This window comes from Trichomycterus rosablanca, chromosome 3 (genome assembly GCF_030014385.1).
Source record: "Trichomycterus rosablanca isolate fTriRos1 chromosome 3, fTriRos1.hap1, whole genome shotgun sequence".
Lineage (NCBI taxonomy): Eukaryota > Metazoa > Chordata > Actinopteri > Siluriformes > Trichomycteridae > Trichomycterus > Trichomycterus rosablanca.
In genome coordinates this window covers 17,552,607-17,563,391 of record NC_085990.1, presented here as the reverse complement: position 1 = coordinate 17,563,391, position 10,785 = coordinate 17,552,607, and the positions used below count along the sequence as shown (strand labels likewise).

General features: G+C 41.9%; 1 non-coding gene across 1 annotated transcript; it reads right to left on the bottom strand.

The window, feature by feature from the left end:
* Positions 1-7,897: 7,897 nt before the first annotated feature.
* trnat-agu (transfer RNA threonine (anticodon AGU)) lies at positions 7,898-7,971 on the bottom strand. Its single transcript has one exon. It is a non-coding gene; the product is annotated as a tRNA-Thr (tRNA).
* Positions 7,972-10,785: the final 2,814 nt, after the last annotated feature.

Sequence of the window (10,785 nt, the reverse complement as noted above, 5' to 3'; positions counted from 1 at the left end):
CTTTTTGGGGTTTTATGCCAAGATTTCTAACTAAATAAAGGTTAATGCTTCTGGTAGACAGCCATACTCTTGACTAGGTGGACATTTGTACAGTCAAGCCGGAAAGTCTGCACACCCGTTTCACCATCTCCACGTTTTATTACATTACAGACTCATTCTACAATAAATTGAGTTCATTTCTTGTCACAAAATTCTACACAAATAGCCCACAATGATGAAGTGAAAGCAGGTTTTTAGACATTTGTGCTAATTTATTAAAAATCAAAATGTAAAATATCATATGTACACACCACACAAGTGTGAACACCCTTTGATATGACCCCCAAAAGTGAGCTGAGGTGCATTTTGTTTTTTGGAGTCCACCTGTGGTAAATTTAATTGATTGGACATGATTGGGGATTGCCAACACCTGCCTGTACAAGGTCCCACAGTTGACAGTGCATATCAGAGCAAACTCTAAGCCATGGGGTCAAAGCAATTATCTGCAGACCTCAGAAAATAGGATTGTGTCAAGGCACAGATCTGGAGAAGGGTACAAAAAAATGCTGCAGCTTTACAGGTCCCAAAGAGCACAGTGGCCTCCATCATTCATAAATGGAAGAAGTTTGGAACCACCAAAAATCTTCCTAGACCTGGCCGCCCGGCCAAACTGAGCGATCGAGGAAGACGGGCCTTGGCCAGAGAGGTGAGCAGGAACCTGAGGGTCATTCTGACAGAGCTCCAGCATATCCTTGTGGAGATGGGAGAACCTATCAAAAGATCAACCATCTACGCAGTACTCCACAAATCACGCCTTTATGGTAGAGTGGCCAGACAGAAACCACCCCTTAGTAAAGGCACATGACAGCCCGCTTGGCCTAGAAGACTCTCAAACCATGAGAAACAAGATTCTCTGGTCTCATGAAACCAAAATTGAACTTTTTGGCCTGAATACCAAGCGTCACATCTGGAGGAAACCAGGCACCGCTCATCACCCGGCTAATGCCATCCCTACAGTGAAGCATGGCGGTGGCAGCATCATGATGTGGGGATGTTTTTCAGCAGCGGGGGGACCGGGGTGAACAGTCCTGATAGAGGGAAAGATGAATGCAGCTAAGTACACCGAGATCCTTGAAGAAAACCTGCTCCAGAGCGCTCTGGACCTCAGACTGGGGTGAAGGTTTACCTTCCAACATGACAACGACCCAAAGCACACAGCCAAGAGAACAAAGGTGTGGCTTTGGAGAAAGTCTGTGAATGTCTATGAGTGGCCCAGTCGGAGCCCAGACCTGAATCCAATCAAACATCTGTGGAAGGAGCTGAAAATAACTGTGTACCGACGCTCCCCATCCAACCTGACGGAGCTTTCAAGGATATGCCAAGAGGAATGGGCAAAAATGTCTAGAAACTAGTGTGCCAAGCTCGTAGCTTCTTATCCAAGATGCCTTGAAGCTGTAATTGCTGCCAAAGGTGCATCAACCAAGTATTAGGATAAGGGTGTGTACAGATGTGTAACTCCTAAATAAACCATTTTTGTCAGTAAAATAAAATTGCATATTTTCTAAACCCTGTTTTTACTTCGTAATTATTGGTGATTGTGTGTAGATGTCTGAGGCAAAAAATGAACTCAAACTATTATAGAATGAGTCTGTATCATAATAAAACGTGGAAAAAGTGGGTGCACCCAAGACATATAAGCCAGAAATTTAGTATATGGGTGAGTGTTGAACTGATGAACTGACACCCTGCACATAGTGTTCTACCCTGTGCCCAGTGTTTCCAGGCAGCCCGAACCAGGATTAAATGTATGAATGAATCTCTTAATGACATCACGATTTACGACTGGCAAGAATCCCTGACTGGTTAGGTCACATTACCATTTTTATTCAAGAGTAATTTGAGTTTGACAGTCGGCTTAAGGCAGGTTAGGACTGGAGGACAAGTTGTTGCAGTTGTTTAACATTTAAAACATCTACAAACAGTGTACTGAAGGCAATACTATTCTACAGTTGTGACAATCACATGTCAAAACGGCTTGAAGGGTGAACATGTAATGCTGCCTTTAATCTTAGCTGCCTTCTGTTTGGGCTTGCAAAAGTCAAGAGTTTAAATACACTTGTAAGGGATTTAGCTGTATTAGGATTTCAACCGTTTCATGAGGTGTTCTTTCTCTGTGATTGGATGATTGGAAAGAAAAGATTTCTTCCATATGGTAAGAGTTTCAGATTGCATTTTTTGATACGGAGGAGGGCTGGGTTAAGTGACAACATTTTTTCAAAGTACTCCCAAGCCTATGTGGCTATACACCGATCAGCCATAACATTAAAACCACCTCCTTGTTTCTACACTCACTGTCCATTTTATCAGCTCCACTTACCATATAGAAGCACTTTGTAGTTCTACAGTATATTACTATATTACTGTCTAAACCTGGTAACTCTAAATCCTTTCTGAACGCACACTGGTTCTCTCAATTATGTAAAAAGTGTGCTTGGCATCCCGACAGTCAGCACATCGTAGCCAGTGTTTTGCTTTTTTGATTCCGGTTGTTTACACTATTCAAAGCGAGGCCTAGGATTCCAGGCATAACCGTCATGGCACGGGTGTGGGTAAGGGGGTTACGTTTTGTGGAGAGCAAACAGAAGTGTTGGCAAGTTTAGGAAATGACATTTCCAGCCCACTGCCCCATTTTAACAGTCGCCTGACTACATTCACTGTGGTTACACACATGGGCAGACCAGTGCTGTTTGTTTTAGTACTCGATTCAGAATGGTCTACAAAAAAAACAATAAGCTTCAGCATAGTCCGCTATATGTGTTTTATGAAATGCCATGAAATATCTAATATGCACTATTTGGCCAAAAGTATGTGGACACTCTTTATAATGATTGACTTTAGTTGTTTCTGCCACGCCCATTGCTAACAAGCTTTAAACTTTCTGAAAACATGAGAAGGCCCCATTCCAGGATGACTGCACCAAACTCATCAAACTACGTCTTTATGGACGTTACTTTGTGCACGTACAAAGTAGCCTGCTCAGAGCCCTGACTTTGGCCCCACTTAACAACTCTGGGATACATTTGAATGTTGATTGAGAGACAGGTTTCTCTTTGTGTAGCTTTCTCTCTGTTTAGTAGAGTTTCAGGTTGCATTTCTTGGTGCAGTGGTAGACTGTGTTAAGCAAGAACAGTTTTCAGAAATACCCGAAGTCTGGCACAAATAAGTCAGACACGACCCAACTTTGCTTATTAATATTGAGCCTTTGATGGAGCATCCTTTTATCCTCAATCATGATTCTCTCACCTGTTATTATTGCTTAAGGTTCACCTGCTAAATTGTGTCATTTGACTATTCTATAAACTTGAATTCTTATTTTGCTCCACCCCAACTGTTCTAAGTGTACTGCAAAAATAGATTTTTACAGATGAAATATACGCCACTTTTACTTTTATAAGGAAATTAACAGACTGTCAACTAGACCTTCGTGGCCAAAAGTATGTGGACACTCCTTCTAATGATTGACTTTAGATCTTTCTGCCACACCCACTGCTAACAAGTGTATGCTTTAAACCTTCTGGAAACATGAGAAGGCCCCATTCCAGGATGACTGTACGTTCACAAAGTAACGTCCATAAAGACGTAGTTTTACGAGTTTGGTGCAAAGTAGCCTGCTCAGAGCTCTGACCTTGGCCCCACTAAACAACTCTGGGATACATTTTAATGTTGATTTCTTTTTGTTTAGTAAAGTTTCAGGTTGTATTTCTTGGAGCGGTAGACTGTTAGGTGAGAACAGTTTTCCGAAATACTTAAAACAACCCATGTAACAACACTTATTACTGTAGCTTGACAGTTTCTTGTTGAATACTGGCTTGAACTTACATACAACAATTTTCGCACTTGCCAAAAACACGGGCTGATTTTCTACGGATTCCCTGAATCTTTTAACACTATTATGTATGGTAGATGGTAAAAGACCTAAAGTATTTGTGATCTTTTTTTATGAAATGTTCTTTTTGAACTTACTGACAATTATTTCACAAAATGTGGCAAAATAAGTTGGACATGACACAACTTTGCTTGCAAAAATTAAGCCTTTGATGGAGCATCCTTTTATACCCAATTATGTTACCTTCGCCTGTTACTATTTCACATGACTCACTTGATAAATTATTGCTTATTGCTTAATTGTTGCTTATATTACCCAAACTTTTGAGTGTACTGCAGGAATAGATTCTTTAAGATAAAATGTATACCCCTTCCATTTTATAAGATAATTAACAGAGAGGATGAAATACCATTTTAAACGGTCAATCAGATCCTTGAAGCTCTTTTACGGCCAAAAGTATGTGGACTCTTTATGTGCTCTTTATAATGTTGATTGTGAGTCAGGATTCTCTTTGTGTAGCTTTCTCTTTGTTTAGTAGAGTTTCAGGTTGCATTTATTGGTGCAGTGGTAAACTGTGTAAAGTGAGAACAGTTTTCCGAAATACTTGAAAACCCATGTAACTATACTTATCACAGCAGCTTGACAGTTTCTTGTTAAACACTGTCTGATAGCTCGAACTTACATACAACAGTGGTTTCCACCTTTGCCAAACATGGGCTGATTTTCTCAGGATTTCCTGAATCTTTTCACACTATGTATGGTAGATGTTGAAAGACCTAAAGTTTGTGTTCTTGTGTTGACAAATGTTCTTTCTGAACTTACGTAGTCATTTATCTCACAAACTTTGGCACATAGAGGTCAGACATGACCCAGCTTTGCTTGCAAATATTGAGCCTTTGATGGATGATCCTTTTATAGAAGAAGAGTTTCAGGTTTCATTTCTTGAAGTGGTAGAGGTCTGCCACAGAGAGGTCAGACATGACCCAACTTTGCTTGCAAATATTAAGCCTTTGATGCAGCACCCTTTTCTACTCAATCATGATACCCTCACCTGTATAAATTGTGTAATTTGACTATTCTATAAACTTGAATTCTTATTTCGCCCCTGCCCCAACTTTTCTGAGTATCCTGCAGGAATAAACTCTTGAACATGAAATATAAGTTAAAAAAAAGTATGTGGACACATCTTCTAATGATTGACTTTGATAGATCTTTCTGCCACACCCACTGCTAACAAGTGTATGCTTCAAAATTTTCACAAAGTTCACAAAGTAACGTCCATAAAGACGTGGTTTGACGAGTTTGGTGCAAAGTAGCCTGCTCAGAGCCCTGACTTCAGCCCCACTAAACAACTCTGGGATACATCTGAATGTTGATTGTGAGTCAGGATTCTCTTTGTGTAGCTTTCTCTGTTTAGTAGAGTTTCGGGTTGTATTTCTTGGTGCAGTGGTAGACTGTGTTACATGAGAACTGTTTTCTGAAATACCCAAAGTCTGGCACAAAGAGGTCAAACATGACCCAACTTTGCTTGCAAATATTGAGCCTTTGATGGTGCATCATTTTATACTCAACCATGATTCTCTCACCTGTTATTATTGCTTAAGGTTCACTTGCTAAATTGTGTCATTTGACTATTCTATAAACTTGAATTCTTATTTTGCCCCGCCCCAACTGTTCTAAGTGTACGGCAGGAATAGATTTGTACAGATGAAATATACGCCACTTTTACTTTTATAAGGAAATTAACAGACTGTCAATTAGACCTTCGTGGCCAAAAGTATGTGGACACTCCTTCTAATGATTGGCTTTGGATCTTTCTGCCACACCCACTGCTAACAAATGTATGCTTTAAGCTTTCTGATAACATGAGGAGCCCCCGTTCCAGATGACTGCACCTCTGTGCACAAAGTGATATCCATAAAGATGTGGTTTGACGAGTTTGGTGCAAAGTAGCCTGCTCAGAGCTCTGACTTTGGCCCCACTAAACAACTCTGGGATACATATGAATGTTGATTGTAAGCCATGATTCTCTTTGTGTAGCTTTCTCTTTGTTCAGCAGAGTTTCGGGTTGCATTTCTTGGTGCCGTGGTAGACTGCGTTAAGTGAGAACAGTTTTCCGAAATACTTAAGAAAATCCATGTAGCTAGATTTATCTCACAGTAGCTTGCTTGACTATGGCTCAAATGCACATACAACAGTGGTTTCTGCACTTGCCAAACATGGACTGATTTTCTCTAGATTCCCTGAATTTTTTCACACTATTATGTATGGTAGATGTTGAAAGACCTAAAGTATTTGTGATCTTCTGTTGAGAACTTGTACACATTTATCTCACAAAGTCTGACACAAATATGTCAGACATGATTCAGATTGAGCCTTTGATGGATCATCCTTTTATACCCAATCATGATCCCCCTTTACCTATTACTATTGTGCAAGGTTCACCTGCTAAATAGTGTAACTTGACTACTCTATAATTTTTTTATTCCTATTTTGCCCCGCCCAAACTTTTCTGAGTTTACTGCAGGGATAGATTCTTGAAGATAAAATGTATTCCCCTTTCACATTCTGCCACACCCACTGCTAACATTGGAAGAATGTATGGTAGATCTCTGATGGCTTGAACGCACATACAACACTAGTTTCCACCCTTACCAAACACAGACTGATTTCCCCTCATTTCCTGAATCTTTTCACACTATTATGTATGGTAGATGTTGAAAGACCATTTCGCTTCTTTTTGGCAGGATTTTTGTTAATACCTAGAATTAGAATTACTTGAAGCTCAGCCACTAGGAGTTTTAGAACACAAACACTTTTCTTAAAGTGCAATAGTTGGTTCTGGCGCCCGGGTGGCGCAGCAGGATATTCCGCTAGCACACCAGCACCGAGTTTCTGAACTCCTCGGTTCAAAACTCGGCGTTGCCACCGGTCGGCTGGGCGCCATCTGGCGGGCATAATTGGCAGTGCCTGTAGCAGATACTAGTTGGCCACAGTATCTGCAGGGTGGGGACTGGACTACGTGTGGGTTGGTGGGTCTTCATACGCTGTGATTGGCGGAAGAGACACCTGTGCAGAATGCAGGGGCGAGAAGAGGAGGGCTGTACACGTGTCGGAAGACGCGTGTACAGCAACGTGCTTTCCTTGGATGCAATCTGGTATCTCTCAGCAGCGGGAGTAGGGTGGCCAGCCGTCCGGCTTTAGGTCGGACGGTCCGGTTTTTCAGCTGTCAGTCCTCCGCCCATGCAACGCTAGGATGGACCCTTTAAAATCTTCCGTTTGGAGTGAACTGGTTACATTTTTGATCATTATTATCTGTCATTGGCTCAGGTACATGTCAAAACAAATGCTTTGTATTTCATTGGTTTAACATGTGGGCGGACCCTCTAAATGCTAGTCTGTGATTGGGTGGTCGAATTTCGCCGGCTGGCTCTGTTCTGCATACACTTCTACCTGAGTCAGTTAGTCAGCTCTCATGCTCAGGAACGCTGTGAGTAATTTGTTATAGAATTCTTGCTTAAATTGGTCAAAAAACTCTTTTATATGGGTTATATATTCATTCTGTGTGTTGCAGTATCATGTCCCCCTGTTCCTGGTATGACGTCCTCCTTTTGGGGGTGTGGTGTCCTCCTTTTTGTGACTATGGATGTGGCCACAAAAATTTAGTGCGCAAAATCGGGAGGAAAATTGGGAGAAAATGCATTAAAATAAATAAATAAATAAAAGCAATAGTTGGTTCTGAATGTGGAATGCAGTTTATAACTTGTAAATTGTGTTAAGTGTTGATATTAAAAAGTTCTTCCAATTTAATTTACCAGTTATTATCTGTAGTACTCTAATGAATGCTGCATAGTAAAAGTTAATGTTAAAAACAATAACCTAGCAATAGTTTTATATTTACATTTACGTTTTCGGCATTTAGCAGACGCTTTTATCCAAAGCGACTTACACTACTGTGGCAGTACTGCTGCTTAGTATTGTCTAAGCAATTGAGGGTTAAGGGCCTTGCTTAAGGGCCCAACAGTGGCAACCTGGCAGTGGTGGGGCTTGAACCAGCGACCTTTGGATTACTAGTCCAGTACCTTAACCACTAGGCTACAACTGCCCTTATATTATTGATTAGTTCTCTTTTTTAAAAAGTGGATAGGTTTATTCCAAATAGCTCTCTAGGTGTAAATATAACAAGTTGTGTTGCCTTAAACTGACCTCTTGTCCAGATTGTATTTCGGACATACCACCCCCCCCCCCCCTCCCTTTCTGTGATGTGTGCTTCACATTAGTGATGATGTGTTCCTGCCACAAAGTTGCAAGCAGACATAAATGAGGATAAAATTTTAAAAATCATACCACCCAACACTTGAAGTGAAAATGTTGTAGTACACTCATCTCAGCCCGTGTAATAAAGCATTGTCTATGAACACTTGACTTTTCCTCCATAATAATCAGAGCAACGTGTCAGTACCAGTAGAACAGGAGCCCTGGAGAATAAACCTTGTCCTATATTGTAGAATATAGCAGCCCACGTGACTGGTAACCCCATGCCAGGCAGCTTACATTTATAATAGGAGATAAAAACCAGAAAACTGTATAATGTTTAATATTATTAAAGGTTCTTACCTGCATGTGAAGAAGCGCTTCTGATGCTCCTATGTGTGCTGAGAGTCGCGAGCGCTGTACGCAGTAGAAATAGTGCGCATGGCTGGTGGGAGTGCTCCGCTCTGGCTTCACCGACCGATACCAACCGCCCTGTTTTACCACATGATGCCAAACAAGTTGGCACAAAGAAACCGTCTCCTGGGATTTACACAGCCTCACAGCACATCAGAAGAAGCTCGAGGTGCAGCCTACACACGAGCGCTCAGTGCCTGCCGGGTTAGCGCGAGACAGCGTGATATGCGCGTGCACTCAGGCCGCGTCCCAAACCGCTCAGGAATGCTAGGAATCCGCAATAAGAGTGTTTCCATTATTATTATTGTTATAGGCGGCGCAATAAGTGGCTCTTGCGTAAAGTGTTATGCGGTTTGGGACGTGGCCACTAACCGTAGTTTGTAGTTGAACAGTTGGAATGGTGTGTAGCCGTGAACAATGAATTAGAACGTATTTGGAAAATCAAATCAGAAAAAACAGGCTGTTAAATAAACATTTTAAAGGGTTTCTGTGATTGTTTCACTTATAACACATATTTACACATATTTAGTGAATATTTATTTATTTTATTAGGATTTTAACGTCATGTTCTACACACTTTGACAGCACAGGTTACCCATTACACAAGATTTACCAGTTCACATGTTCAATATCAAACACAATCATGTACAATTTAGTCTCTCCAATTAACCTCACTTGAATGTTTTTGGACTGTTGGAGGAAACGGTAGCTCCCGGAGGAAACCCACACAAACACAGGGAGAACATGCAAACTCCACACAGAAAGGAGCCAAACAACCCCACCTAGGCATCGAACCCCGGACCTTCTTGTTGTGAAGCGACAGTGCTACCCACTGAGCCACCGTGGCGCCCCTCGGGAGTAAATAAATACTGGAAATACTGGGATTAAACAGGAATACCACCACACACTCATCCTGTCTTTAAATTACAGTGTATCACAAAAGTGAGTACACCCCTCACATTTCTGCAGATATTTAAGTATATCTTTTCATGGGACAACACTGACAAAATGACACTTTGACACAATGAAAAGTAGTCTGTGTGCAGCTTATATAACAGTGTAAATTTATTCTTCCCTCAAAATAACTCAATATACAGCCATTAATGTCTAAACCACCGGCAACAAAAGTGAGTACACCCCTAAGAGACTACACCCCTAAATGTCCAAATTGAGCACTGCTTGTCATTTTCCCTCCAAAATGTCATGTGATTTGTTAGTGTTACTAGGTCTCAGGTGTGCATAGGGAGCAGGTGTGTTCAATTTAGTAGTACAGCTCTCACACTCTCTCATACTGGTCACTGAAAGTTCCAACATGGCACTTCATGGCAAAGAACTCTCTGAGGATCTTAAAAGACGAATTGTTGCGCTACATGAAGATGGCCAAGGCTACATGAAGATGGCCAACACCCTGAAACTGAGCTGCAGCACAGTGGCCAAGATCATCCAGCGTTTTAAAAGAGCAGGGTCCACTCAGAACAGACCTCGCGTCGGTCGTCCAAAGAAGCTGAGTGCACGTGCTCAGCGTCACATGCAACTGCTGTCTTTGAAAGATAGGTGCAGGAGTGCTGTCAGCATTGCTGCAGAGATTGAAAAGGTGGGGGGTCAGCCTGTCAGTGCTCAGACCATACGCCGCACACTACATCAAATTGGTCTGCATGGCTGTCACCACAGAAGGAAGCCTCTTCTGAAGTCTTTACACAAGAAAGCCCGCAAACAGTTTGCTGAAGACATGTCAACAAAGGACATGGATTACTGGAACCATGTCCTATGGTCTGATGAGACCAAGATTAATTTGTTTGGTTCAGATGGTCTCAAGCATGTGTGGCAGCAATCAGGTGAGGAGTACAAAGATAAGTGTGTCATGCCTACAGTCAAGCATGGTGGTGGGAATGCCATGGTCTGGGGCTGCATGAGTGCAGCAGGTGTTGGGGAGTTACATTTCATTGAGGGACACATGAACTCCAATATGTACTGTGAAATACTGAAGCAGAGCATGATCCCCTCCCTCCGGAAACTGGGTCGCAGGGCAGTGTTCCAGCATGATAATGACCCCAAACACACCTCTAAGACGACCACTGCTTTATTGAAGAGGCTGAGGGTAAAGGTGATGGACTGGCCAAGCATGTCTCCAGACCTAAACCCAATAGAACATCTTTGGGGCATCCTCAAGCGGAAGGTGGAGGAGCGCAAAGTCTCGAATATCCGCCAGCTCCGTGATGTCGTCATGGAGGAGTGGAAAAGCATTCCAGTGG